This window comes from Micromys minutus (genome assembly GCF_963924665.1).
Source record: "Micromys minutus genome assembly, chromosome: 3".
Lineage (NCBI taxonomy): Eukaryota > Metazoa > Chordata > Mammalia > Rodentia > Muridae > Micromys > Micromys minutus.
In genome coordinates this window covers 16291373-16298500 of record NC_137972.1, presented here as the reverse complement: position 1 = coordinate 16298500, position 7128 = coordinate 16291373, and the positions used below count along the sequence as shown (strand labels likewise).

General features: G+C 38.0%; 1 pseudogene across 1 annotated transcript; it reads left to right on the top strand.

The window, feature by feature from the left end:
• Positions 1-5828: 5828 nt before the first annotated feature.
• LOC308419342 (sorting nexin-10-like) lies at positions 5829-6736 on the top strand (annotated as a pseudogene). The gene is made up of 2 exons: positions 5829-6289; positions 6606-6736. The product of its transcript is annotated as a sorting nexin-10-like (transcript).
• Positions 6737-7128: the final 392 nt, after the last annotated feature.

Genomic DNA, 7128 nt, shown 5'->3' with positions numbered 1-7128 from the left:
AGGCGTATCAGCTCTTTTGAATAACGGATCTCAGATGATGAAATGATTCTTACATGCATCTTTTTACTCTTGACCCAAGCTCCCATTTGTATATAGTTTTGAAATGGCTCAAAGTCTGACAACTGGTACTTCCTATTGGCTTGGCCTGAGAGCTTGGGAAGACCTTTTCTACATATATGGGGGGGAGAGTCTTGTTTCTGCCTGGAGCTTATGTGACCTGTTGGCATGTCTACCTGTGAAAAAGGGACCTGGGACATGGCCTATTTGCCAGAGGTCCATGTCACTTCTTCCTGTGGAGGAGGTACATCAGGGTGTGACCATTGCCATGAGGAGATGTGCACTGCTTTTGACAACGTGAAGATTCCTGATTCCCAGGAGAATTTCTAAGCAGGGGTTTCTGTGTCCCTGGATCCTTTTAAACCCAGTTGCTCTGGGTTTTGGGGTAGATGTTGTGGCCTCCTCAACTGTGTTCCTGAATATGTTAGAGTTCCTGGAAGTACTGCTTCCTCTGTGAGTTGTGAGAATGGGTATTGAACCAGTGACCATGGTCTTCTCAGGGCAGAAGTTCAGTCCTGAAAGGGTTGGAAGACTTTTAATGACCAGTTTTACTTATTTAGGGGTCTTGAGACTGTTTAGATGTATTATCTGATCCTGATTTAACTTTGGTACCTGATATCTTTCTAGAAAATTGTCTATTTTATCCAGATATTCCAGTTTTGTTGAATATAGGTATTTACTTTTGTAGGAGGATCTGATCTAATTTCCACAGTTTCAGTTGTTATATTTCCCTTTCATTTTTGATTTTGTTAATTTGTATACTTTCCTGTGCCCTATGGTTAGAGTGACTAAGGGTTTATCTATCTTGTTTATTTTCTGAAAGAACCAGCTCTTGGTTTTGTTCATTCTTTGTATAGTTTTCTTTATTTCTACTTGGTTGATTTCAGCCCCAATTTGATTATTTCCTGATGTCTACTCCCCTTGTGTGTATTTGTTTTTTATTGTCCTAAAGCTTTAATGTGTGCTGTCAAGCTGCTAGTCTATGCTTTCCCCTGCTTCTTTTTGGAGGCACTCGGAGCCGAGTCTTCCACATAGCACTGCTTTAATTGTATTCCCCAAGTTTGGATACATTGTATCTTCACTTTCATTAAATTCTAAAACTTTTAAATTTCTTTGTTTCTTTTTTCATTGATCAAGTTATCATTAAATATTGTGCTATTTTGCTTCCATGTGCATGCTGTCCTTATTTTGTTTTTGTTGTTATTGAAAGATAGCATTAGTATGTGATAATCTGATAGAATTCATGGGGTTATTTCAATATTCTTGTATCTGTTGAGCTTATTTTTGACTGATTATATGGTCAGTTTTAGAGAAGGTGCCATGAGGTGTCAGGAAGGTATATTCTTTTGTTTTAAGATGAAATGTTCTATAGATATCTGTTAAATTAATTTGGTTCATAAATTCTGTTACTTTTACTGTGTTTCCACTTTGTTTCTGTTACCATTGATGAGACTGGGTTGTTGAAGTCTCCAACTATTATTGTATGAGGTGCATTGCATGCTTTAAGCTTCAGTAAAGCTCTTTTGTGGATGTGGGTGCTGTTGCATTTGGAACACAGTTGTATTGAACTGAGACCTCATCTCGGTAGATTTTTACTTTTATGAGTATCAAGTGTTCTTTCTTATACCTTTGATAACTATTTATCTAAATTCAATTTTATTTCATATCAGAATGTCCACTCCAGCTTGTTTCTTGTGACTGTTTGATTGAAAAATGTTTTTCAAGCCTTTTATTCTGAGGTAGTGTCTGTCTTTGTCACTAAGATGAGTTTCCTGTGTGCAGCAAAATGCTTGGTTCTGTTTATGTATCCAGTCTGATAGTCTATTTTTATTGAGGAATTGTGTCCATTGATGTAAAGGGGGTATTAAGGAATAATGATTGCTCTTTCCTGTTGTTTTTGTTGTTAGAGGTGGAATTTTGTTTGTGTGGCTATTTTTTGGAAGGTTTATTGAAATAATATCACTAACTTTCTTTTCCTAATGCATGGTTTCCCTCCTTCTATTGGACTTTTTCATTTTTTTTTTTATTCTTGTAGTGTGGAAAGATGTTGTGTAAATTTGCTTTTTTCATGGAATATCTTGCTTTCTTCAACTATATTACTTGATAATTGTGCTGGGTATAATAGTTTGGTATGGTATTCGTGTTCTCTTAGGGTCTGCTTGACATATGCCCAGGATCTTGTAACTTTCATAGTCTCTGTTGAGATTTCAGACGTAAACCTGATAGGTCCGCCTTTGTATGTTATTATGGGCATCCTTTTCTTTAGGTTAGGGAAGTTTTCTTATATATTTTTGTTGAAGATATTTACTGGCCATTTAAGTTTGGAATCTTCCCTCTCTTTTGTAATATTATCATTAGGTTTGACCTTGCCATTGTATTCTGGATTTTCTGTACGTTTTGTGTTCAGAGCATTTTGCCTTTTCATTGACTGGTGCATAAATATTTTCTATGGTACATTAGGCACCCAAGATTTACTCTTCTATATCTTCTATTCTGTTGTTGATGCTTGGATCTATTACTGTTGATCTTTTTGATAGTTTTTTTCATATCCAGAGTTGTCTGTTTTTGTGATTTTCCTACTGTTTCTATTTCTGTTTTTAGGTATAGATGGTTTCTTCAATTCCTTCACCTGTTTGGTTATGTTTTTTTCTGTAATTATTTAAAGAATTTTTGTGTTTTCTCTTTAAAGTGATGCAAATGTTTCCCTGTGGTCTCCTGTATTTCTTTAGTGGTGTTATTTATGTCCTTCTTAAACTCTTCTAGCCTTATCATAAAATGTGATTTTTAAATAAAAATCTTGCTTTTCTGGTTTGTTGGGCTATCCATGACTTGATTTATTCAGAAAACTGTGTTCTGATGATGTGAAATAGCCTTGGTTTCTGTTACATAGTTCTTTCATTTTGTCTCTTAACTTCTGGTTATCTCTTGTGTTCTCTGGTTTTGCTGTCTCTGACAGTTGCTTGATCCTCCTGTATGTCTCTGTGTGAGTACTCCTGGAAGACTTGCTCTATCTGAACAAAGTTTGGCTAAGGGGATCTGGGCATAGTTTCAGATTCAGATCCTGGGACTCTGAGATAGTCCCTCAAAACAGAAGTGGTGGTCTTACCTGAGCTCTTAGGTTTGTATGCACTCTGGGAGGCCAGCTCTCTCCTGGTATGATTTCAGTATGGGCAGCATTGGCACAAGTCAGCTCTTGGTGCAGATAAAACCTGGAAGCTCTAGTAAGAGTTTTTAAAATTAATTATTTATCATACTTTTGAATACTAACAACTATACATAGTTTTAATATATCTGTTTCTATATTTCACTAAGTAAACTTTTTATGATTATAATTTTGAATAAGTAATTATACTGTAGAACACAAGAAACATGTCTTTTGCCAAGTTTATTTGATATATGAAGTAACCTAGAGCAAACTTTAAGACCAACTTCTTGTTAAAATTGCTACAAAATAATATTAATTAACCTTGGAAAATCTAATGTTCATGGAACTCCAAAATTGAAAAGTAGTGTATTTCGTTGTGAAATTATTTGCTTTAAGCATCCAGAGTTCTCAGGGACTAGATAAACAGTACACATGGGAGGGCCCCATGTCTCCAGCCACATATGTTGGAGAGAATGGTATTGTCTATCATCAATAGGAGAAGAATCCCTTGGTCGTGAGAAGGCTTTGTTTCCCAGTGTAGAAGAATGCCAGGGCTCTGAGGTGGGAGTGGGTGTGTTGGATAAGAGCACCCTCATAGAATCAAAAGAAGATAAATATGACACTGGGGTTCCATAGGGGAAACTGAGAAGGGACATAATATTTGAAATATAAATACATAAAATATCTAATAAAATATTTAAAAAGAAGAAAAATAGAGAAATATTGCTGTAATTAGTTTATTTTATTGGTGACACATTATTTCCATACTGACTTAGAAAGAATCAGTATTTTCACAATATTGTAAATATATTTAGTGTTCAATATGTAGTTTTTGCTATCCTGCTTTAAGCTCTTGGTGGACTTCAATACTTGTTCCACCCAGGTCCCCTCAGATCTGCAGATGAAACACACACACACACACACACACACACACACACACACACACACACATACACACACACACACACACACTCAATTTTCAACCTGCTTTATGGCTCAATTCTTGGGTGCTTCTAATCTCTCACGCCTATCATGCCCTTCCCAATAGTCTTAGCTCAGCACCCTAAATCTTCCCTACACTTTAATTGCTCAGTTATCTTCTTCTGGTTCAGCAACTCAAAACTTTCTCAGCTTTAGTTGTCTTTCTAATCTCCCACTTGGGGAAATGGCCTATGGCCATCACCCAAGGTTTCACATGGCTAGAATCCTTTTCTCCCTCCAAAGCATGGTGAAAATTCTTCTCTCTCCCCTGTGTCTGCTAGCTTGCCTTCAGGGACCCAGAAGTTTCACCTATTCTTCCCAGCTCATTGGCCACTGGCATCTTTATTAATGAATCAATAAAAAATAGGGGACTAGAACCTTAGCATCAGAACCGCCTATATCAGTATCCTAGAGTTATAAGTTTAAATATTTTAAGATAAGAAACTTTATGACAAGTATTTCATTGTAGAAACTTTTATTTCACAATTTAAAAAGAATCTCAAACATTGGTGTAAGGGAAGTTTTCCTAATTGTTTTCCTAATTGTTGATTGATTAATAAAGACAGCAGAAGCCAATCACTGGATGAAGATATGCTGTGGGATTTCCAGGTAGGACAGGAAGAGAAGAGATGAGCGGACTGAGAGTAAGACCAGGTGGTGCATAGACAAGGAGTTGCAGACACACAGGTTTCTTGGAGCACCAATAGTGACATCTGAAGGCAATTGTGGAGTCTAAGGAGAATGAGGTCAGGGTATTTTTCATTCAAACTTTGAGTTATCTGGTCAGTTTAAAACTATGTAAGTTTCTACTCTTTTTCCCTCATGAGGCTAAAGGGAGCTGGGCAAGTCCGGGGTGGCCATTGCAGCATCAGGAAAGCAGAAAGAGGAGACTGTGAGAGCTTGCATGGGAACTGAGTAAGACCAAGGCAGTCATTGGCAGTCAGCAGGGCCAGCTGCAGGGGAGGCCATTGAGTGGAGAATGAAAATTGGTTCTGGGAATTCACAGGAGGAATAGCACTTAACAATAGTCAGGGCCAATTGGAAGAGTAGGTGGTGGTCGGGAGACAGCCATGGCTGGCAATTTGGTGTCTACTGGTCCAAGAGACTAGTTGGACCAAACATTTGTTTCCTATGTGGAGCCAACAATGGTGTAATTTCAGAGCTATGTAATGAGGGGCCACAGCACTGGGCAAGGAGACTAAGCAATAGAAAGCATGGAATAATAAAAGTATGTGCCATTCCTTGGACCATAAAACATTTAAAATGCAGCATGGGAAAGTTTAGAAACAGGTAAGAAAAATTTCAAATTTAATTATAAAAAAGGCCAAGAATGGAAGCATTTACAGTCTTCCTTTATAATTAAAGATGGGAGGAAACACTGTGAGTATGAACTCGAAGGGTTAAAACAGATCAAATTCTAATGAAACGCGGTTCAACATGTAATCAGAAAATAAATGAGAGCCAAGCCAACAGAATCAAAGGGCAATATGAAAAGCAAAATGAATTTCTCTTTACCTGCTTGCCTTGTGGGACTGAGCAACTGCTATATTCTTGGACTTCCATTCACAGTTACTGCTGACCATTGTTGGTGAGTTGGGCTACAGATTGTTGATTGTGTCCTGAGCTGAAGATATTCTCAGAACAGCAGAAAGAAGAGTCCATGAGTGTCTGGGTCCAAGACCCCAGGATTCAAAAGGAGGAGTTTTGGCATTCTTACTTCAACAATGAAATACGTATTCATACAAATAGCATGTGTTTTACAATTAAAATATTTTCTGTACAAAGAAGGTATAGAGAATTTTTGTTGGAGAGGCAAAGACTTCAAAGCAATGCATTTCTGGTACAATTGCCAGAACTTCCATCTAAAAACCTATTTTCAACATGAACAATCACCAGCATGTAAACCAGTGCTGCCAGAACTTGGAATATTTCCCTAGAAATGTCCTGCAGAATGCACTCTTGCTTTCTGATACCAGCCTTCACCACTTCCTGAAGAGCCATCTGAACTCCCCGGACATTGAAGCATCTGTTTCGGGGCAGAACAAGTACTTGGAGGAATAAGCAATCCACAAGATTGCCTTGATGAATAGATGGTTCTTCGATGATGTTGATGATGATGATGGCAAAGAAGAAGAAGAAGAAGAAGAAGAAGAAGAAGAAGAAGAAGAAGAAGAAGAAGAAGAGGAAGAGGAAGAGGAAGAGGAAGAGGAAGAGGAAGAGGAAGAGGAAGAGGAAGAGGAAGAAGAAGGGGAAGGGGAAGGGGAAGAGGAAGAGGAAGAAGAAGAGGAAGGGGAAGGGGAAGGGGAAGGGTAAGGGGAAGAGGAAGAGGAAGAGGAAGAAGAAGAGGAAGAAGGAGAAGGAGGAGGAGGAGGAGGATGATGATGAGAAGGAGGAGGATGAGGAGGAGGAGGAGGAGGAGGAGGAGGAGGAAGAGGAAAGAAAGACACTGATGTAGAGTATGATTCAGAACGTTCATCCTCTGGGTGTGGACACAGTAGTGATGATAGCAGTTCTCAAATATGTAAAATAAGCCCACCTCTGCAGAAGTCCTGAGAAGGAATTCTAAGGCTATCATCTTAGGAACAAACTTGGGGCCAGTCAGAAAAAATGTTTGCTAATCTTATAATAGATTCTTATCTAACGCCACTGTCTCTTTCCTATGTGGTTAAAACCTTAAAGTGGTGGGTTATTTTTAGTATTATTTTTATGTTGTATAATTTTAGCCAAGCTTCTTTATGAAGCTATAAGGCCTGTAAATGCCATATGACCCTTTATTGCTAATACTTATAAATATGATCATGCCATCAAGTGAAATGAGTTGTATGTTATATATACAGTTGGTCTTAGCTGAATTTTAAAAAGCTAGGTGTATTAGTAGTGTTTAAACCCCAGACTGAGCATCCTTGCTATATTAATGAGGAAGTCACTGTGAACACAGTGTGACT